At 38.3% G+C, this 24,714-nt stretch overlaps 1 pseudogene; it reads right to left on the bottom strand.

The window, feature by feature from the left end:
- Window positions 1-2,119: 2,119 nt before the first annotated feature.
- Window positions 2,120-2,843, bottom strand: LOC101518954 (CCHC-type zinc finger nucleic acid binding protein-like; annotated as a pseudogene).
- Between the last annotated feature and the right edge of the window lie 21,871 nt (window positions 2,844-24,714).

Below are 24,714 nucleotides of genomic sequence, written 5' to 3'. Positions count from 1 at the left end.
CCACACAGGAGACCTAGAAAAAGCTCGACTCCTGGTTTCCAATTTGCCCAAACCTGACCACTGTAGTCATTTGAAGAGTTAACAGGCAGATAGAAAAATCTTCGTCTCTCTGTGCCTCCTTCTCTCTGAAATCTGTCTGCCAAATAAGTAACCATAATAGTGTAATCATACTAAATAACCATAATAATGTAATCATGTTGACTGTATCTTGAGTGAATGGTTCTGTCTCTCATTGTTGTTTCTAAGCTTTGGACCTTCAAAATCTATATTCACTATTATATTTATTTAGCTATCTGTTCTATTTATAGCATGCTACATTTATTTATCTGAAGACAAATGTTAATGTCTGCATGCTTGTATCTTACTATGACATACTCATCAGAGCAAGTTAGTGAAGTGCATCCAAAGTGCATCACAACACTTTAAAGCTGGCACTGTGATTGCAGAATAGCCCTTGTATCTCTTCATAAAATCAAATACTCTACATTTGACTTTCCATACATCCTTCCAGATTCACAGAAGTGAACATACATTTTTAAAAACTTTAAAAAATCTGGTCTTCAAAAACAAAAGCCCATTTTTATTTTTGTAGGGAAGGAAGTGTATTTAATATCCTCTTATTGCCCAACTATTTTAATAAGCCTTTTCAACCTCCTGTTTGATGTGATCTCAAAAATCTTCATAGGGCTTAGAAAATGCCTTTGCACAGTGTCCCAAAATAACTTAAAAGAGCAAAATGAAAGATGAAAAGGATAATTGAGTAATCAAAATTATCCTTGAGTGCATCCATCAATGGATAATTACATTACTGAGAAAGGATGACAACTGTGTAACATTCTCTGTGATATCCCACACAATGCTACAAAAAGTCGTTCCATCAAGAATTCGTAAAAATGTTAGTATACAAGTGTATGTACATCCACATATATATGATTATATTAACATGGATTTTATGTTATACCTAAATACTAATCACATTTTTGAGGTTTCATCAAAATAAAGGTAAATGATATTTACATTTAATAGTTTCAGTTCTTACAACCATTCACTAAAAAGTAACTTCATCATTGGCGACTTGAATCTCATCAGCTCGATCACTATAATCATACAGAAAAACTATTTATGCTCCACTTGAAGAATTTTTTCTTCCAGACTTGTAGCCAACTCGGTCACCTCAAAGAAGCCAAAGAATCTCCATGCTTGGCAACTGTGTCATTTCCATGAAGCTACTTATCTATTGAAATTTCCATCGTTTAACTTGTAGAATACCTGAAATTATTAATCATGAAAGTCCATGAAAATTGGAAGTATTTGAGATATTTTTAGCACTTAGTATGTACAATTTTATGTAGATATCATCACAGTTTCCCCTTAAACCTGTTCTTTCTCTTAGAACCTCTTTAAAATGACTATTTACATGTTGTGTCCACTCAAATTAGAAACTCAGAAGGTGATTCTGTTTCTTTTTCAACTTCTAAATGATATGCCACTAAGCCCAGCTTATCCTACCTCATAGAAGACCTTCTCCCCTCTTCATCTCAGTTGCTACTGAAGACTCGCATATCCTGCTGAATCTCACAGTGGGAGCTGTATACTAACCAACACTCCATCTCAGCTTATTTTAAAGTAACTCCCCATGCATTCTTAGATTCTTAGCTGATCGTCAGCTCTGGACAGTCACAGCCACTTCTGAGTAGAAAGCAAAACAAACTCCAGCCCATCAGTCAAGACTTTTCATTATTCAACATTTGCTATAAGACTTCTTTGTAACCATGCTCTAGCAATGTCAGCGTTTCACAGGTTTTTTTTTTTTTTTTGTCTTTGTTTTGTTTACTCCCACTCAACTGTATGTTCTATGAGGGCCTGATACGGATGTTACTTGATGTTATTTAATAGCTACTGAGGTCAGACAATCCAAGGCCATCGTTATGCTAAAATTAAAGTTATTTATGGAAGTTCATAAGCACTTCCAGAATTGGTTTTACCTCCTACATGGGAAGCCCAGCATGGACATACCGGTCAGACTCCACTCTTTCCATTCGTCAGTCCCTACTTACCAGTGGCACGGAAAGGGGTTCTTTAACAAAGCTTTATACATAACACCTCTACCAAACTAAACATAAACTTTTTTTTTTTGTAGTTAAATGCAGGAAGTCTTTTTTTCCCACCCCTTTCCTCCTTTTACACCGCAAGTAACGTTCACTGGCCCGAGAGGAGCCTCTACTTGCCAACCTTTGGCCAGTAAAGAGGATTCAGAGAAAATAATACAACCATCAATCAGAAAAAGGAGGGACGCCGAAGGAAACTAATTGGGCCGTGCTCTCGACCGTCCATTCCTGTGCAAGGTGCCCCTACTGGCCATAGCGGTAACCGTTGACTTCACTGGTCTTGCTGCAGTTGGTGGCTACGTGGCCAGTGTCACCACACCTATAGCACTTCACCTTGATGCAATCTTTCTGAATGCGTCCAGATTCTCCACATGAATAGCACTTCTGCTCATCGGCGTGGTCACAGCCACGAGCCAGGTGGCCCGGTTTGCCGCAGTTGTAGCAGCACTGTTCTTGCTCTCTCTTGAGCTCTTTGCAGTCCTTGGCGATGTGGCCACCTCTACCACAGTTATAACAGGCATCCTCCTGAAGATCACAATCCTTGGCAAGGTGGCCAGACTCACCACAGCGGTAACAGATGTCCGGAAGAGACGAGGAAACAAACTGGAAACCTCTATCCAAGGTAAAGCCACCTCTGCCACGGCTTTTCATTCCACGACCATGGCCTCCTCCAGTAGGGCATTTCTTGGCCCAGTGGCCAAATCGTTCACACTTGAAGTACTCTTAGCTATTCATGGTTGCAGGTGGATCTTTGAAATACTCAGGCGTCGGAGCGAGCCCACGGCAATGGACACTCAGACGCAGGCCCAGAGATGGCGGCTGGCCAGGCAGCGGCTGTTTGTCTTCAGGGTCCTTCCTTGCCTGCCCCACACGCAGGTCTGCACCAGCGTTTTACAGTTTTTATAATTTTTCTTCATACAATAACTTCTGTGTCTCCTGGGAAATCTTTAAATTCAATGTCCAAGCTTAATTTTCTACCTTTGCATCATCAGTTCATGGACAACACCCTCAAATTCATCCTTTCTCTTGTAACTTACAGAAAGTTGATTATTCTACCCTTTATGGAAATACAGCTTTTCATAAATAAATTTAATATAATCATTGCCACATCATTGTAAAGTGACACATTTTACATCTGTTTTTCCTTGAGTGCCTTGATAAAAGATATGGCCACAGAACGTAGTTCAATATTTGATGGATAGATGGGAAACATAACTTTATGTGAATTGAGTATGAACAGAAAATATACTTGAGTAAAAATGTGATTTAACAATTCCATCCATAGGTGGAGGTGGTTTTCTTTTCCTAATAATGTATAGCAAAAATCTAATACAAGAATATTACATAAGAAGTTATTTTGTGATGATATTCATTAGGAATTCTATCTAATTGTATAGATTTTTGTTCTCACTTATAGCATCAGATTCATCATTTTCTTTTGGTATTATATAGAGCCATTGCAAATGTGAGAAAAGCTAGAGTAGATAAGGACTCCCCGCTCTAGTTGTGTAAGTGCGTAAGTCAAGGTTCTACCAGATAAGCATGAACAGCAGTATCAAAACATCAAGGCGGGATTTCTTTTGATTTTGTTTATTTGTTATGGTTCATTTCTTAAAGAATTGGCTTATCTGATCTGGGGGACAAGTTGAGCAACTCAAAAATCACTAGTATAAAATGTTACGAAGGTCAGACTAGAAATTCAGGCAAGAGTTGGCACTGCAGTCCATAGACAAAATTCTTGCCTCCTTGGAGAAATGTCAGTTCTGTTGGAATTCTTTTCAACTGACTGGATTAGGCATATTAAGATTACAAAAATAGTCTCTTTGACATAAAGTTCATTGATGATAGATGTCAATAACATTTGAAAGTTACTTTAACCTGGAGCAATGTTTGTTTGAAAATCTGAACCAAAAACCTACTCAAGTTGACTTCTAAATGTGATCATCGCAACAGAGAAACCCTTTCACAGAACCTCAACAATTGAAATTTGCTTCCAAGACTATCCAACAAAAGATAGACACATGTTTAATAAATAGCAGTGATATTTATAGTGTAAAATAACAAATTTATTTTTAAGTATGTGAGTTGATAATTCAATTTCTATGTCATTGGATTTTCGGTATCAGCTGCTGCGTGATTCTTGTCTAATGTGCCAAATGGCAAGCTTCTTTCACTCACTATTAACATTATTAACAAAGAGGACAATGAATAACATTCATACTTCACTACTGAATGAGATGGTGATTGTCTATGTTCAATAATGCAGAACAATGAGGTTAGAAAATTTAAAAGGTTTTTTTTACAAAATAATAAAAAGACATTTGGAAACAGCTAAGTTATCATTTATTCCTCTTTAATTTCAGATTAAATATTCATCTTACAGCAAATGATTTTATGTAATATTACTGATATGTGAATCACAAATACTTTTTATAAATGGACAACTTTAGTTTTCTATGAAATATCAATTTATGTTTCTCCTTTTACAAAGAGAAGACTCTGAGCAAGAATATCATCGAAAAACCCATCTTCTTGAAATGACAGACTTGCTAATTTCTACAAATTAATTGTGTCATTTCCACAAAATGTACATCGACTCATTAAAAGCATGCCTGCCTGTTGTTATTTGGAGATCTTCCCATTTTTATTCATAAATCCAAAATAAACCTTATTTCAAAGTTATTTTTAAAATCCCAAACTGTGAACTAGCATTTTCTAACTTCACATCAAAATTACCAGGGCAGTATTTCCTCCTGTCAATTTTGAAATATGAAATGAGAAATCTGCTTTTATTAATCTAGTTAGAGGAATGAACTTCAGACTTCTAAAACGCAGCAAGGCAATTGAGTCAGGCAGGAAAAATAATGAGAAAGTTAGGATGCCTTCACGAGCAGGCAGAGTCATTTTATGTGGAGGTTTCCCTCAAGCAACTAACTCGAGCCCAAACAAGCCTGTTTCTCTGAAACTTGCTTTACCCGCCATTCTATCGCAAAATACATTGTAATAATATCATAAAACAGCTTGAGACGAAGAAGGATTCTGATTGACTGTTCAACATTCCAAAAGGGTAGATTAATATCTGTGAATCTCACAGCTGAAGCATTTTAATGCAAACTTGCAGTTTGTGGGAATTGAATCTATCCACCAAAATCATTTATTTATATATAGAAAATGGGGGGGGGGGGCGCTGGAATAGACATTTCATAGAAGCAATGAGTCCAGGGATGCTGCTATCATGAGCTAATCACATCCCATGGGCATGATAGCACTCATCTGTGTCCCCTGTCTTGTATTGCTCCAGAGAAATGATTATCTCATGATAATAACCCTTACCGTGGCTTAGTGGGTAATAAAAATATAGACATTTTCTCTCCTACTTCTTGTGTGTATTCATCAACTAACTTTTTTCTCCTCTTGAGTTCTGGTCATATGTTGCTTCCTTAATATAAAGAAAAAAACATAAATTCTGAGCTTGCCTAACATTTTCTGTAAGCTAAGTCTAATATATATATTGATCTGACTGTAAACCATGAAAGAACTGCGCGCAGACAAGCAACATCTCCTGAGACCTCTGAATGGAGATCCATACTTATGTTGGCATTTGGTAGGATGTCTAGACCAGCTAATCTATTTTAGAGACACGAATGTGTTTTGCAGCAAGGACAAAAGAAGTGGAGATAAATGCTTATATATACATGCTTGTTTGTGCCACTGTGGATAATAATCTAACATACACATTTAATTGAGACTTACATATAATGAAACTTAAAATGCGATTATCCCACTTAGAAAAACCATCCTCTCAAGGATCCTCACTCTGCCAAACTGCCAAGTACATCAAGAGAAATTCACGATAATGTCACTCACAACAAAAAGAATTCTGTTGCTCTATCTGCAGGTTTACAGTTGAGAATGCATAGGCACTAGGAATGCTGAGACAAAATCATGGAAAGAGGAAGAAAAAAGAAAAGAAATTAGAGCAAAAGACAATGGAGAAAGATGAAATGGAATACATTTATCAATTCCAACATATTTTTATTTACGTGCTGCCACATGACAATCAAAAAATTCTCTAAAATGTTGCATTTTCTAATAAGGATTTATCTATCTAGACTTCTTTTAAAAATTATATCCTTAACACAACACTTTCTACGAAAAACATGCCATTGATAAAATAAAATTTTAAACGTTTGTTAGAAACTCTCTATTTTCAAAGCTAGGTTTTCAGAGTCAGAAGAAGAGACACAGAGAGGTAGAAACAGGAAAAAAGACATCCTATTAGCTGGTTCACTACCAAGATGGCCACAAAAGCCAGTGTGGGCTAGACCAAAGCCAGAATCTGAGAACTTCATCCAGGTCTCCCACTTGAATTACAAGAGCCAACACTGCTTTTCCCAGGCCATGAGCAGGGACCTGGATTGGAAGTGGAGAGATCAGGACGTAACAATCTTAGGGCAGCTGTATCTGCTAGGTTATACTATCTGCCACCCAATACTTTTCATATATTAACACTAATATAATATTTAATGTTGAAGGAAGTGAAGGCTGAGTCCAATGAAAGAATAAGTCTATGTTAAACAGTATAAATAATTCAATTGAAGTACATTGTAATAGTTGCATTAGTAATATCATGTCAGAGCTGTCCTTTGCTTTGTGGAGCTGGCATCCTAAACGAGTGCTGGTTTTTGTTTCTGCTGCTTGACTTCTGATTCAGCTCTCTTTATGACCTACTCTGCTATCAGAAGACTAAGTGAGATTGTGCATCAGTCCTTATTCTTTAAAAAAATATATTTATAGTTAATACTGTGCAGTTTTTTGTGTTCTGCTGACAATGATTTTCTAACAATATGTAAACATATGCGGATCTCGTAGTTCACTATAAGACAACAATAACAACAACATAAACCAAAGAGCAAGGGCAAATGGAAGAGAAAATACTAGGATATGGAGAACATCTTTGGCTATGTCAATAGGTTACCAGTTTGTCATACTGATTAATTTTATTAGATAAGCAGTCTCACTGTAAATAAAATATGAACTATTACCATAAAACTGTTGGTCATAATTTAAGACTATGCCAAACTTTTATTTCAGTTAAATAGCAGTACATTATACATATTTTGTATATTGCTTGGAAATATTTTGCATTATCTACAATCACCACTTAAAAATGCTTCAAACTCAAATTGGTAAGATAATTATTTGCATACTGACATTTATTCTCTATCTTGTATATGCTCACTTGATAAGAAGGAACATAATACTAAACTAAATTTAGTTGTAATACAACATATCATGTTTTTTAATTCAACAGTTATTAGGTAAAATTTACAGCATTACAAGGTGGTAGACCTCTGGGTTTATAATGTGACTCATACAAGGATATTGTATGAGCCAACTGAATTTCTAATAATTATTTATACAAGTCTCAACTCTACCATTAGCTTGCTGATGACTTCTATTGTGCAACTTCCTTTGGTTGGTGATTTTACAAAGTTATGTGCCACGACATAAAGAATATGTAGGGGCTAACTCATGTCCAAATTACCTATATTCCATCTAAGGTGCATCAGAAAAATCTTTTAAAGGGAGTTTGAAAGTGGGAGAGGGATAAGGCAAAATCAGACAGAATAAACTGTAAAACAGGCTATGGGGAGATTGAAGTATAGCCGGATTTTCTTTCAATAGCTCTAAATCTGAGATCACAGATTGTAACTGGTATGGATTTGTCTTTAGTTCAGTAGAAAGTATTCTCCCTAAAAATTGAAAAAGTTCTTAGAATTTTCTAGCAGTAGTAGACCCTCAAAACTGAATGCTACCTCCTGGGGCAGAGACCCTCACAAAAGAGAAACCATTTGGGAGTGGGATGAAAGCTGAGAAATAGGAGGAAAGCTAGCTAGTCAAGATTAAAATGATGGAGGAGGAGGTGTATTAGAATAATATATCCCTAATCTTGATACATACTGGCACAAAATAGATATTTGATAAATACTTGCTAAAAGAATAAATGAATGAAAGCAAAAAAAAAAAGAGTCTGCCTGCCATAACCATATTCATGGCAATAGGAGTGTACTCTAGAAAGTTGAATGGAAAACAGAATTAGAAGACACGTTTAACGGGTTGACATTGTGGTTCAGCAACTGAAGCTGCTGAGTACAACGCTGATACAACATACGGACAGGTTTGAGTACTGGCTGCTCCATTTCTGAATAAGCTTTCTACTAATGGATAAAGCTACAGAAGATTGCCCAAAAGGCTCTGCTAACTGAATGTATGATATCTGTGTATGAATGTATGATATTATATTCAGTACTATATATAGTCAGTTTATATTATATTATATTATACTATATTATATATTTGGTTATACACACACACACACACACACACACATATATATATATATATATATATATATATATATATATATATATGCTCAGTATAAAATCCATCAACATGTTTAAATTCTGGATCATAGTGAATAGCTCTTAGTTGTCCCTGTTTGGAAAATTGTAAGGAACCTTTTTTTCTTCAAGTCTGGAAAATAAAATAGCATTACAAATTATTATCATATTTCACATGTGAACTATAACTCAGGGTAAGCAAATTGTATCTAAAGAAAAGTATGACTTCAAAAAATCCAATATTATCACAACTAAAGAGAAAATAAATGTTGGAATTAGACTATTACAGTTTCTAAATCCCAATGAATATATGTGATTATGGAGCCTCGTTGATAGACAACATCCTAAAACAGAGGCAATCAGATCTCAAACTGCCATACTTTTTGACAAATATCAGCTGTAGGATGACCCAAGAGTTTGAATTCCTGTACCTACTTGGAAGACACAGGTGAAGTGCCTGGTTGTTGGCTTTCATTTGGCTCAACTCTGTGCAGCTTTCTGGGAAGTGAAGCAGCAGATGGAAGATTTCTCTCTGACTCTTCTCTCTGTAACTCTGCCTTTTAAATACATAAAATAAATCTTTCAAAAAGTAGAAAAATATTTCATGTTCATAGTTTGGAAGAATATCATCAAAATGTCCATACTACTCAAAGAAAATTACAAATTAAACACAATTCCATCGGGGGATGAAGGATATTTTCCACAAATCTAGAAAAGAAAATAAATAAAACATAAATAAATTCCTTTCAGTAAATTTCAAATCTACTACAGTGTGGTATTATTATCTAGAGTAACCAGACTAGATTTTGGAACTTATTTGTTTTGCATAATGGCACCAGTGTATCTTTTGACTAATGTCTTTTGTCTCCTAGTTTGCCTCTACATGCATTCCTTTGGTAACCATTGTTCCTTTATATATTCCATGGAGTTTATTTCAGATTGCACATGCAAATGAGAAAATACAGTGTTTGTCCTTCTATATCTGGCTTATTCCTCTTAGTGTAATACTGTCCAAGTGCATTTTATTGAAAGGGTAGATTCTAAGTGTTCTCACCTTACACAAATACAAAGAATATAGAAAATGTGTAAATAAATATAAGATTGCTTTTATTAACTTACATGAAAAGGATTTTTTTAATCCTTACAATCTTTCAATGTTCCCAGGTTTTTGCAATTGTTGATTGTGCTACAATGCATACAGGAGTGCAAATTGCTTTTTTGTGTATACATGTGTCAAATTTTTTGATATGTTTCCAGGAGTGGGGTTGCTGCGTCATATGGTATGTAAATTTTCAGTTGCCTGAATATTCTCCATACCAACTTCCATAGTGGTTGTACCAGTCTGCAAACCCACCATCAGTGGAATAGGTTTCCTTTTTTTCCCACATTCTTGCAAGCAGGTGTTGTTGATAGCTTTTTGTATGTGCACCGTTCTCACTGGAGTTAAATGGAACTTCGGTGTTGATTTTATTGGAATTTCCCTTATTGCTAGGTAATTTGAGCATTTTACATATGTCTGTTAGTGATAAGAATTTATTCCTTTGAAAAGTGTCTGCTCATTCCCTTCACCCATTTCTTTCTTTTTTTAAAAAGATTTTATTATTATTATTGGAAAGCCGGATATACAGAGAGGAAGAGAGAAAGAGAGGAAGATCTTCCATCCGATGTTTCACTCCCCAAGTGACCGCAACGGGCTGGTATGCGCCAATCCGATGCCGGGCCCAGGAACCTCTTCCTGGTCTCCCACGCGGGTGCAGGGTCCCAAAGCCTTGGGCCGTCCTCAACTGCTTTCCCAGGCCACAAGCAGGGAGCTGGATGGGAAGTGGAGCTGCCGGGACTAGAACCGGCGCCCATATGGGATCCCGGGGCTTTCAGGGCGAGGACTTTAGCCTCTAGGCTACGCCGCCGGGCCCCCTTCACCCATTTCTGAACTGATTTGCTTGTTTTGTTGCAATTGTGTTTCTGGAGTTCTTTGTATATCCTAGGTATTAGTTCCCTGTCTGTTGTATTACATGCACATTTTCTCTCAGTCTGTTGGTTACTCATTTTTGTTTTTTGTGTTTGTTTTTGTTGTTTTGCTTTGTTGATTGTTTTCTTTGCTGTGCAGAATCTTTTTAGTTTGATGTAGTCTCATCTGTTTATTTTGGTCTTTACTGACTGTGTTTTTGATGATTTTTCTAGAAAGTCTATCTACACCAATATTTTGCAGAATATTTCCTATGTTTTTTTCTAATAGTTTGATGGTTTCTGGGTGTATGTTTAGCTCCTTTACCTGTTTAATTTTGATCTTTGTATATGGTGAAAGTTGTGGGTCTTGTTTCTTACTTCTACAGGCTGTTATCCCATTGTCCCAACAGTATTTATTGAAAAGATCAATTATTTTCCCCAGGTTGTTTCTTGTTCTCTTGTAAACAATTAAATGTCTGGACATGTGTGGGCTCTCTTCAGAACTTTTCTATTCAGTTACATTGACATTCCTCTTTGTTTCTGAACCAGTACGAGGTTGCTTTGCTTGCTACCATCCTATAATATGCCATAAGATTTGGAATTGCAATCCCTCCAGCTAGATTCTTATTCTTCAAGATAGTTTTTGGCTATGTGTGGCCTTTTGTGTTTTCAAGTGAATTTTTATATCATTTTTTTCCAACTCTGTGAAGAATTTGATTGGAATCAAATTGAATTTTTGTATTGCTTTTGGTATCATGAGCTTTTGATAATATTGATTGTCATTTAGGAACATGGCATATTTTTCCACTTTTGCTTCTCTTCTTTATTTCTTTTTTCACTATTTTGCAATTTTCCTCATAGAAATTTTCCATGTCTTCAGTTACATTTATTTCAAGGTATCTCAAAATCTTCTCAGTTATATGAAAGTCACCATAATGATTAGTACATTTTCAGCCTTGGAGTTGTTTGAATAAATTAGGGCCATTAATTTGGGTTTATTTATTTCATACCTTATCACCTTACCAAATTCTTTATTTATTCTTTTGGATCTCTTATATATAGAAACATATCATTTGCAAACACAGATAGTTGGACTCCCTCTTCTCCTCAGTTTGAATTCTTCAGTTTCTTTTTCTTGTATAATAGCTCTTGCAAGTACTTCTGACAATAAGCTAAATAGCAGTGGAAGTAGGATCATTTTCTACAAGAAGGTTTTTGATTTTCTTTTTCATCACTTTAGCAATGCATTGTAGCATCTCAGTTAATCCATTATTTTTTTCTTCTTTCATCTAAACTTGCATGTGTAGTATCATAGATGATACCAACTGAAGAGTGCCTTGTTAAAATTCATATGCTGCAGCCTAATTTCCAATATAACTATTAGGTCATTATATCTTTAATGAGATAATTAATCAGTGGCTCTAATCCAATGATTAGTAAGAACCCGAGTTCTTACAAGAAGATAACGAGAACCAGAGTGATCTCTCTGTCATATCAAGATGCCACAATAAAGATTCACCTACAAGTCAGGATCATATTGAGTCCTTGACCTTGGACTTCACATATTCCACAACTGTAAGAAATATGTTTCAACTGATCACCTAAAGTAAAAGTTATAATTACAGTAATAGATTTCAAAGGTAAGATCTTCTGATTACTTCAACAGGTACAGAGTAAGAATTTGAAAAAATTGATATCTATTGTCAGCGAAAATTCAGCCCATTACTGTTATCAAATTTCCTTAATCTGCTAAATAGTATACAAAACAAAAACCTGTTAAGGAATGAAAGTTTATACAGTAACTTCCTCCACATGACTTGAAACAAAGACAGGAATACCACCATCATCCCACTTACATGAACTATTCCCTTGGAATTCCTAAACAGTGTAATAACAAAATAAAAATAAATGAAAACCAAACACTCTGACAAGGAAGATACCAGAAATGTCAGTTTTGGTAGATTTCATAAGTATAAAATTCTAAGGCTTATTGAGAAACCTATTAAATTGGACAATTCAATATAGCAACATGTATAAAATATATGATGAACATATGAAAATCAAGTACACTTATTTTACTATAAAATGCATAACAATAGGCCCAGCACTGTCGCCTAGCAGCTGAGGTCCTTGCTTTGCCCTCACCGGGATCAAGTATGAGTGCCAGTTCCTAGCCCAGCTATTCCACTTCCCACCCAACTCCCTGCTTGTGTCCTGGGAAAGCAGTAGAGGACAGCCTAAGGACTTGGGACCCTGCGCCCACATGGAAGACCTGGAGGAAGCTCTTGGCTTTCCATCAGCTCAGTTCTGGCCATCGTGGTCACTTGAGGAGTGAATTATTTGACGGAGATCTTCCTCTCTGTCTCTTCTCCTCTTTGTATATCTCATTTTCCAATAACAATAAATAAATCTTTAAGAAAGCACAACCATAAGGTGAAATAAAATTTATTCACAGTATTTCAAAAACTCAAAAATAGGAATAAATATATTTTAAACATATACAGTGCTTTCTATTAACACTGAAAAGTGCTAAAGGAAATCACGTGACATGTACATGTGTGGAAAACTATGAAATAGCTGTGGATTACTAATCTCAGCAGTGTTGTGGTATCTGCTCCCTGGATTCATCTAAATCTGTAGTATGATCTCAGGCAAACAGATCATCTTTCTAGCGGTGTCAAATATCCTAAAATTTCTGAGGAAACAAATTATGCTGAAAAGGAACAAAGTGTATAATATCTCAACATTTACAGTAATTAAAGAGACATGGAATTTGCATCCTTATAAAAAATAAAGTGCAGAATCAAACATGCCAATGCATTTAATCGTAGAAACTTTCCTAATAAATAGAGGTTGAAAATCCCCCACGCGTTCAAGGCAAGGACTTTAACCACTACGCACACTGGGCCCTGTATTCATTGATTTGAAAGCCAGAATTGCAATGACAGAGTCGGAAAGAGAAAGAGGTACATCTTCCATATGTTGATTCACTCCCCAAGTGGCCGCAACAGCCGGAGATGAGCATGACAACCATGTGGAATAATGAATCTTGATTTTCATCTAACATTAAACACTTATATCAACTCACACCAGTACAGGTAAAATTTCGGAGTATAAATCTTTTAGAGAAAATATAGAGGTAATCTACATAAAAATGTTAACAAACTTTAAGAAATTTTACACAGGACACAAAATTTGTAAAATACTATAAGGTAAAAAGTTAATGTATTGTAGTTTATAAAAATTAAAAACCCATACCCTTCAAACACAAAATTAGTGAAATGGAAAGTCCAGTGAGACTAGAACTATTTTTAATATATTTACGTACATTGGTTAAGACAGTAATATCCATAGTATGTAGATAGTTTCTATCATTCAACAACTAGTAGTGATGGATCCTCTCTAGATAATTTTTTTTCCTCTGAGAAACTGTTATTTTGAAGGAGTTTATTATGAAAGAGGTTTACTGAAAAGTACTCTTTGAAATCAAAACTGATGAAAGAATGAGGGGGGCAGGAAGAGTAGACGAATAAATCAGGTGACACACATTAAAGGTCAAATGTAGTTTGTGGGTGAACCTGCACCCAGATGGATTTCAGTCTGCCTAACAAACACTAAGGGCCAGAGGCCGGCCTCAGCAGATTCTTAGCGATTCCATGGCCTCGGAGTACACCTAGAGATATTCCTCTCCTGCCAACAACAACCACCCACCCTCCAAACCTTAGAGGGCCTAAAAACTCCCGGGTTTGACACGAGGCATGAGTTTGCAGGTACCCAGGCATTGGGATTTACCTAAAGACCGCTCAAACCTGGTACATACTTAGAGTCTTCCAGGGATCGGGAGCTCCTCAAGGCTCCTTGGACTTGACTGTTGACCTGAGCTTTTCTCCCCACTCCCCGCAGTTAACAGATGGTCAGAGCCCCCTGGCAATCTTCCGTACAACATTGAGCTCTTCTGGTAATTGGGTACTTCGTGGTAACTGGGTCACCTCCTCCCCCCACGTACCCTTACCAAAATTCCATTTCTTTTAAACAACTTCGAGATATGGGTGGACAACACAGGGCTACTCAGTGATGTACATGACCACCAGGCATGGATGTGATCTTTAGGCTGATTGGCTAGGCTTGTTATACATTATATATACCCATACCCTATAGAACTGCTATTAGTACGCCAAAATTTTATCTTCCCAACCCCCTCCCCCCAAAGCTTGTGCTTGGGCATGGTGCGGTAGCCTAGAGGCTAAAGTTCTTGCCTTGCCCGCCCTGGAATCTCATATGGGTGATGTTCTATTTCCCTTTCAGCTCCCTGCTTGTGGCCTGGGAAAGCAATTGAGGAGGGTTCAAAGCCTTGGGACCCTACACTAGCATGGGAGCTGCTGGCTTCGGATTGGCTCAGCTCTGGCCATTTCGGGCACTTAAGGAGTGAATCGTTGGAGAGAAAATTTTCCTATCTCTCCTCTCTGTAAATCTGACTTTCCAAAATAATTTAATAAATCTTTAAAAATAAATCTTAAAAAAAAAAGCTTGTGGTTGATTGCCAATAATGGACACGCATTCCTCCGACCTGTCACGTTTACTCACTACTATGTGGGCCGCATGACATTCCCGCCTGCTTGCCTGTGTGGTTTACCAGCCCGATACCCCCACCACAACAGTTAACCTGATAATGATTTCGGGAGCTGTAATAATCTTTCAGGACTTTCCAGAGTTCAGTCAAGATGCCCAGGGTTTTATCATGTAGGTATTAGTCAGATGTGACCACAGGAGCTAGCATTGCAGCATAGTGGGGAAACTACTGCCCGTGTTGCTAGCACCCATATGGTGGCCAGTCCAAATCCTGGCTGCCTCATTTCTATCAGCTTCCTGATGATACCTGAGAAGAGCAGTAGAATATGGCTCAAGTGTTTGGTACCTGCTACACACATGAGAGACTTGGAAGAAATTCCTGTCTCCTTGCTTTGGTCTGACTCAGCCCTTGCCGTGGCAAAACATGAGGGGAATGAACTTAAAAATAGATGGTCTTTCTCCGTCTCTCTCCCTCTTCCTGTAACTCTTTCAAATATATAAATATATATATAAATATAAAATATAAAAATATGTAAATAAATTCATTAAATGCTAAAAAATGATGTGACCTACATTGAAGGAAAGAGACACGGCCTTGACAAGGCGGTGCATTATGAGTAACTGACATCAGTCCCCTAGGATTTGACAGCTAAAGACTTCTACTCCCCTTCTAGGCCTTGAAGCAAGTACATGAAAGAATATCTGGACAGCATATTATTCATTCTTTTTTTTAATCTATTAATATATTTTTTATTAATTATTTTGCATTATGTGACAGTTTCATAGGCTCTGGGAATCCCCCCACCCCTCTCCATGCCCCTCCCCCCTGGTGGATTCCTCCACCTTGATGCAGTATTACAGTTCAAATTCAATCAAGATTCTTTCCTTGCAAACGTATACCAAGCATAGAGTCCAGCTACTTATTGTCCAGATGGGTTGAACAGTTTCTTGGGGAGACCATTTCTGGTCTGAAGTTAGAGCTGGTAGAATATCGTCCCAGTCAATTAAGAGTCCCAATATAGCATCAACAGCAATTTGCAACATTATGGAATTGACATGGTTTGGAGTAACCAGTAACACATTATTCATTCTTAAAAGACTTGTTTATGCATTTGAAAGGCAGAGGGACAGGGAGAAAGACATCCTCCATTTGCTGATTCACTCTAAATGGCCGCAATGGCCAGGTCTGAGCCATACCAAAGCAGAATCCTGGAAATCCACCTGGGTCTCCCACATGGATAACGGGCCCAGTTCCCTTAGTCATCTTCCACTGCAGTCCTGGATGCATCAGCATGAGCTAGGTTATAAGCTCACGCTCCAAATAGGGTTTCAGCAGCACAGGCAGAGATTTTACTCATTTTCAAAACACATCTGTCCCTCACTGGCACATCACAGTCTCCACCACACTGCTCTGAATGATTGCTGTAGATTATGGAAAACAGATGAAGGAAAGAAAGAGATGGAGGAAATGTGGATGTGGAAGGAAGGAAGGACTTTGGCCTGTAGTAAGAACTGTGTAAATGTTGCTTTTATTATGGAACAAGAAGGCAACCAACCTCATATAAAATACATCTATGTAAAAGAAAAAGATAAGGTGAGAGGGAAACTAGGATAGTGGAGAAAGCTGTTATAGTAAATATTTTTTTTATTGGTTACATTGCATTATGTGACACAGTTTAATAGGCAGTGGATTTCCTCCCACCCCTCCCCAAACCCTCCCCATGGTGGACTCCTCCACCCTGTTGCGTTACCACAGTTCAAATTCAACTGAGATTCTTTCATTGGAAGCATCTACCAGGCATAAAGTCCAGCATCATATTGTCCAAAGAAGTTCATCAGTTCCTTGGGGAGACCATCTCTGGTCTGAAGGTAGAGCTGGTAGAGTGTTTTTGACATTTCAAAGGATCTGAATTGCTGCCACTCTCACCACTCCAAGCACAGTGCGGTCTCCGGAGAATCCACTGATTGACATAGTCCATCATAGAGTCTTCCATTTGCCCAGCACTTACATTGCCAACACACAGCTGAGGTGGTTGATCGACCTGCTCTGTCCTCCGTCAACTGATGGTTAGTGTTCTGAGTCCAAACGCTCGACTGCGGAAATCCCCATAGAGCCTTTCTCCGAGATGTTCCCAGACCAAACTCCTGTATGTACCGGCAAGAACCAGGCCCGCCACAGTTCATCGCCCCGATCAGCTGGCAGCCGCAGTCGCTGGGCTGGCTCCGTCTTCAGCCCCGCCTTCCACTGGAACCAATGGGTATCCGCAGTCCAGACTGGCTCTACCCAGCACACACTCGGCCCTTGCTCAAGCCAGTGGGGGCTGGCGTCCAGTTGGAGCGACCCACAATAACCCCACCAGACCCGTCCCCTGCCCTGGTTTGCCAATATGTGTATCCAGTCTGTCCCACATCCCCTTCTGTTCTCGTACATGTCAATGGGCATGAGAACCATGTCCCATTTAACCAGCTCAACTACCCAGCCCTCACGGATATTGTTGGGTATGTCTCTGTCTAGACACCGCAACCCCTGCCCTAGCTTTCGTGCCCTTCCATGGGGGGTGGTAACCCAAGAGAGAGGAGCCCACTGTTTCCCTCCCAGGCCACCCCTCCTCCCAGATTATGTAGTCTCCGGGTGATTCTGTGGTTTAACTTGACAGAACTAGCCTCCAGTGCCAGCTTCTGCCAGCTGATGCTGTGGCCAAGCCCAAACAACCCTCACCCACTCTAATTGTAGATTGCACCCGTAGCAACAATCGGCCCAGCGTGGTTCTTCCCTGATCTGGTGCACATGAGGCACACACGTGCAGTATCCCTGCCTGGTCTGGTCTGCCCCCATCCCTCCTCACGCTTTTCAGTGGGAGTAGCTGTTCAGCAAGGGGACCACCTCTTATTCCTCTGCTGGTTCTGCCCTCTCCCTTCCTGGCTCTCACATGTGCTGGTTGGGTGCTGCAGTCACGCCTGGCACAGGCAACCTCACCTTGGCATTCCGCATTGTGAACAACTGTGAGGGGCAGAGAGAGAGAGAGAGTGCTCTTATTTGAAAGTTCATTCCTCAAATACCCACAGTTGCCACAACATGTCCTAAAGCCTAACAGTCAGAAATGCCATACAGACTTCTCATGTGGAGAACAGGAACCTAATTACTTGATCCAGGAACTGGAATCCAGCGTCAGTTATCAGACTTGGCTATTTTACCGTGGGATATGGGTATTTAACCGCAAAGCTAAACACCTGTCATGTCATGGACATTTATTATTGTGACATCCTTGGGTAATATTATTCTTGATTGTAGGAACAGATCCTGTCCCATTTCCACTGTGTAGTTCCTGAAGAGATAGAAACCATTATAATCATGAGACTAAGCTGGGGCCAATGTTCTAATGGCGTCTTCTAACTACTGAACCTTTTGTGGTCTGGAGTAGTCATGTTAAGGTGAACATTACAGTCATCAGAAATTTCCTTTGTTGAAAGAGGATAATGATTTTTCTTCTATTTTAAAACTGTGGTAGACTATGAACTAAGCAGTTTTAGAGTTAAACTCATTTTCATTCAAAGGCCTAGGAAACTCCTGCGTGTTTTGAGTTGAGCCTACTCTGGCTCATTCTTTGTGAAGACTAGGGTATGATTCTTCCACGAAAGATATTATTCACAAAACTAGAAACAATACTGTGAAGTCATCAGAAGCATGAAGCTTCCCAGACAGTAAATAAGAATGTAAGAACCCTACAACTTTCCTCCCTGCCCTTCCGAAGGGATTCTGCTCCACTTGCGGCAGCACTTGCAGTTTGAGGGGTTAACACTAGAGGGCTCTCCCTATTCATGGGCTTTTCTCCCGGTAGAAAGGATCTGCTGCGCTCAGATTCCCACCAATTATGTACCTATACCAAATGTTAGCCGTGGTAAGTTTGGAAGATACAGACTCTTGGAATTTTAAATCCGTGATCTGCTCCTTAAAGGGGTGCCCCTGTTCCATGATAGAGATGCAAAAACAACGTGCCCTGAAAGAATAACAAGCAATAATTATTAATATATTGTTCCTCTCTTCAAACAAAAAGAATCTGAAGAGTGGTTGAACTCAGGAGTCACAAATGCTCTGTTCAGCTGCTGGTCACATATCTAGGCCAAAGCAGTCGAAGTGATCACCTTATCTAGTTGTGCTATAAACTGCAATAGCACCGTCTTTGAAAAGCACACTGAACCCACAGAGCTATCTATACTTTCTGTGTGGGCCACTCAAATCATAGTCTTGTATGTTCGACGTTTTCATAGAGTGGGAACAAACGAAGCATTAAAGAGAAAAAAGATCGTTATCTAAGACCTGAACTAAATGTTAAGCCATTTGCTGTAGCCTGTTTTATGATGGTTTCCATTTAGCGTTAGAAACATGGACTGTCATAAAATCTAAAGATATGTCCATAGAAAAAATAAAGATAGAGAGAAAGGGAAATGGAGGGTGGGGAGAGGAAGAAAAGCAAGGAGAGACAAAGAAAGAGGGAACAACAAGAAACAAAAAGAACGAGGGAAGGAGAGAAGAAAGGAAGGCAGGAAAAAGAGGTCCCACCTGCCAGAAGGGAAGCAGGGAGGGATAGGAAAATGGGAGAGTTCCTGAGGCATCCAAGCCATCCCCTGTGGATTTAGAACACGAATTCTTTCCACACTAAATTCCTCTAGACTTGATCCATCCCACCAGGCGCTCTCCCTTTTCAGAGATGAAGAATGACTAGGCTTAAAGGGGTAATGGAAGAAAGGTGATGGAACAGAACTGGGCTGAAGAGCAGCTGTTATTTTCAACTAGAAATCTACAATCTTACAAAGGTTATTAAGTTCAATATCTTCCTGTTTCTTGTATGCCTGTTTAAAGCTTTCCCCTGCAAAAAAAAAAAAAAGAATATGGGTTGATCAATTAGAAAAGATTTAACTTTAGTCTTTTTTTTTTGTTTTTGTCTCTAAAAACTTACACTGCTATTTTCACATAAGTGAACTAAAATTTGTGAAGTGTAATATCTCAGCATGAAAGCCTATACTTGTGGAACTGAGGTCTCAATATATTTAACTTGGCAAAAATTCCCCAACAATCTGATAAGCGAAACCTGCGTTATTTTTTTTCTCAATAAGCTGTGGAGAAAAGGGTACTCCAATTCACTGTTGTTGGAAATATTAACTAGTGTAACCATTATAGAAAATAGTCTAGGGATTCCTGAGATACCTGAAAGTTGATCTACCATATGACCTTGCCATCTGACTCTTGGGAACTTACCCAAATGAAATACAACCAGCATAGAAGAGAGTTATTTCAACTCCCCTGTTTGTAGCAGCACAATTCACAATAGTTAAGAAATACAATCCACCCAAATGCCCACAATGCAATTAGACATTTTTAGATTTAGTGAAATAAGTCAGTCTCCAAATGACAAATATCGTATTTTCCCTAATCAGTAATAAAAAAATCACATGGTACAAAAAATATAATCGATGGATATGAGAGCAACACACTAGGATTTGATTATGGTATATAATTTTTGTTTATACACCTGACAAGCAGTCAGGTTTTTTAAAGTTTTTATTTGCTTATTTTTTCTGTTTGTTATTATTATTATTATTATTATTATTATATTTTACTTGTTGTTTGTCGATAGTGTATCTAATGGAACATGTGGAAAATTAATATACACAATAAAAGTAATTTCAGCTTGGTAGATTCCACCATAAATTATTTTCAGCAATAGCACAATGCCTACTATTTTGAGAAATTTTAGTTTAAAAAACTTGAATATTGTCACTTTTTGGAAGTCAAGAGCATAACCAATAATAAGGATCTTTTCTAATACTTAGAATAAAAAAAAAAAGAAAGACTCCCTATTTCCAAAAACATCCCCATAAAATGCACGTGTAGGTATGGTTTCATGGTACAATAACATGGCCAACAGCATAGAGATGGAGCATGTTTTTCTTTAAGACTCTTCAGATTTTGTAATAGCCGGTATTTGTGCATTAGTGAAGACTTAAACGGGATAAAATTATCTATAAGAATCTTCAAAATGTAGGGCTGGTGTTGTTATATTAAGCTGAGCCTCTGCCTACAGTGCTAGAACTCAATATAAGCACCAGTTTGTGTCCTAGGTGTGTTCTGCTTGCAATCCAGTCCCTTGTTTATGAAACAGAAAGGAAGCAGCAGAGGATGGCTCAAGTCCTTGGGCCTCTGCAAGCACACGGGAGATGCAGAAGAAGCCTCTGGCTCCTGGCTTTGAGTCAGTCCAGCTCCAGATCTTTCGACCATCTGTGGAGTGAACCAGCAGAAGGAAAATCTCCCTCTCATTCCTTCTCTGTGTAACTCTAAATAAAGTAAAACAAAATAAAGTCAAATAAAATAATAAAATAATTTTTAAAATAAACTTAAAATGTATAATAACAAAATTTTAAGTGCTAAAATTTTGTTGACAAACATTAGATTAAGAACCCTAATAAGTGTTCACGTCACACTAAATGTTATTTAAATACCTACTCACTCTATGCTTCAGATGTGAGTCAAGAACAATGTAATTCATACATTATTCACGTTTGTTAAATAATACTGAATTTAAAATGAGTTACAAATGTCAAATTAATGTTTTCATTTTTTTGAGCAAATTGCCATCATCAATGAAGAACATTAATTTGTGTTAAGTAAAGATGCCAACTGCACATTAAATCCTAATGTTAAAGTTAGCTGTTAGTGCAAATCAAGAAAATATGTTCATTCTTTTTAGAGAAGATCTGATGCTGTCATATGAGAAATATTTTCTAGATATGATGATGAACATCCTGAATGAGAAGAGTGTTAAACAGTGGGACAGGCAGTAGATCAGCTGTAATCTCTTTCATGGAGGCTTAAAGAAAGCTGGATTCACACTCATCACCAAACACGTTGTCAATGCAGCACCTTAAAGTATAGTACACCAGCTCTTCCTCCTAATATTCCTGGATAGTTATTCTGACCCATGTTGCATATTGTTATTATATACATTGTTATTATTTTGACCTGTGTTGTATATTATGAGTGGAAGAGAAAGTGTATGTACTTGTTTCTTGCTTTTACTGTGGAGTCCATGGCAAGGCTCACTACGCTTTTTCAAGGGCAATCATTATGCTATGCAAGGATCTTCCGCTTGCTCTCCTCACAAGACAATATTATTTGTTAGGGATGCACCTGCACCCTTTTGGCCTAGGAGCCAGGCAGACAATGCACCCTTCAGATGCCCGTCCTCATTGTCATTCTGTGTGAGCTCTGCCTGTTTCCTAGCCTGTGCAAAGGTCAGCCTAAGGTCTTCACTCCACTGCTAATGGGTGCACACACAACCTGCTCACTGCTCCTGCTGCGGCAGAGGAACTCCATCCCTTTATGCCTCTTGGTCCCCAGTTCTTTCCTTTCCTCTCTCCTCTTCTCTTCTGTGCTGCCTGTTTCTTTCTCTGCCTTGCAAATGACTCTGAGGAGCTATACTGGTGGATGATTTATATTAAGAAAAAAAAAAAAAGCACTCAAATTTTTTTTTTTTTTGAACTGGGCTCCCCGAGAGCACTCAGGGCTGCTTCGTACCGCTCAACGCCTACCTGCTCAACTGCAGGGAAACAAGCTTCTGAAGGCTTTAATGGGATTTTGCCTGAGGCTGTTTTATTAAGATGTCGGCTTTTTCTGCTGCCTCTGCAGCTGACACTATTCACTGTCAGCTGTCCCCTCCTCTTCCTATCCCCATTGCCACCCCCCCAACAATGCACCAAATTATTCGCTTCATTTAGTGCTCATGACTCAGTGTGGGCAAATTGGGAGAAGGAGCCCTACTGGGCCAGATGAACCACACAGAGAGGTGAAAAGCCACTGTGCTACTTAACTAGGGGTTTAAAGGGAAGGGGGAAGAAATAAACATGACTGAATCAATGCCACTGGGGCTACTTCCATTCTATTAGGAAGAAACATATTCACTATCAACATACCCATTTTGGAGGTACATTTACATTACACATTTGCATAAGCACTTCATGTAAGAAAACTTGGTTGCAAGGTTTGTATAATTACTTGCAATATATCGTGTGTAATGTGCATTGTTTATATATAGAAAGCAAGTTGAAAATGATGCCATTATGTATGTTTTTAAAAGCAACATACTTACTAGGAGAAAATCAACATGGAGCTAAATACTTTAATGGATGCTCTGAATTGTGTACATCTGCATGTATGTATACTTTCGGTGCTTTCTGGAGAGTGGAATTGGACTACAGATGGAAATCATGGATAAAGGTGGCAGTGGTTTGTGTCTCTGTGTGTATATGTGAGGGCAGTGTTTGTATCTGAAATATGTTTACAACATCGTGAGAATGTTCAATGCACAATACATCATTGTTTACCTGAGATTTTTTTTTGCAGCAATAATATTGAAATTCAGCAGTCAGAGTGACCAGGCAGTGGTGTCGACTGAGATAATTAGTGGCACAACTTTTGTTTATTGGCAACAGGTACATTTAGTACTCAGGATGCTTAAAGAGTCACTTACCATTAGTGATAAGCATAAATTCTACCTTGGATTCATTTATGGATAATGTTCCTAATGTCAGAAGGAGGTGACTAGTTCAAGATAATGCAGCATTTCCACATCGAGTGCTGAGAAAGCCCCTGAGCTCCATCTCCTTGACTGACATGCCCAATAATCTGCTGTAATAGGAATACTTTCACTCAGAGGTCATTTGCTTACTCTACAAATACTGAGCCCTCTATTTTATTTTTTATATGTGCTCTCCAATGTGTTAACATCAAGGTGAAACAATGAAAAGCAAAAATTGTCATTATCATGTCTGTTTTCGTGGAACTTCCAATTTAGTTGAGGGAACAGACATTGCTGGGAGGTGGTAGTACTGCCTAACAAAAGCCTTGATTGGGGCCTGGCATGGTGGCCTAGCGGCTAAAAGTCCTCGCCTTGAAAGCTCCAGGATCCCATATGGGCACTGGTTCTAATCCCAGCTGCCCCACTTCCCATCCAGCTTCCTGCTTGTGGCCTGGTAAAGCAATAGAGGACAGCCTAAGGACTTAGGACTCTGCACCTGCATGTAAGACCCCAAAGCAGTTTTCAAAAGTTGCTGGATCTTGGCTTTGGATCCACTCAGCTCTGGCCGTCGTGGTTACTTGGGGAGTGAATCATCGGACGGAAGATCTTCCTCTCTGTCTCTCCTCTTCCCTGTATATCTAATTTTGTAATAAAAATAAATAAGTCTTTAAATATATATGTATATATAAAAACATTGGTTGAAAGGGTATGAGATACTTTGGAGAATTAGATTGGGTTTTCTGAAGCAATGATGGGAGTTTCAGAAGGATTAATAGGAGCTCAAGAGGTGCGATTATTTGTATATGAATTGGGTGATTGTTAGAATATACATTTACAGAGGCCAGCTGGCCAGTGTAAAATGATGAAATAGCTTATGGTTAAGGAACACATATCAAATAGGATGCATTGCAAAGTACCCCTGGTGAATTAGCTCAGAGCTCTTGGAGCCTACTAACGAAGTCTTGTTGTTTAGATTGTGTCCTTCCTCTCCAACGAATTAAGAAGACTTTATTCATTGAAAGCTTTCCATTTTAAACTTCTTAGAGTGAAGAAAAATGTATATTCCAATTGTCATTAATGGTGATCCATTTTTGCTTTGTTCTGAACAATAAA

Source organism: Ochotona princeps, chromosome 1, assembly GCF_030435755.1.
Source record: "Ochotona princeps isolate mOchPri1 chromosome 1, mOchPri1.hap1, whole genome shotgun sequence".
Classification (NCBI taxonomy): domain Eukaryota; kingdom Metazoa; phylum Chordata; class Mammalia; order Lagomorpha; family Ochotonidae; genus Ochotona; species Ochotona princeps.
Note: the sequence above shows the minus strand (reverse complement) of the source record. Positions and strands in the feature narration are given on the sequence as shown.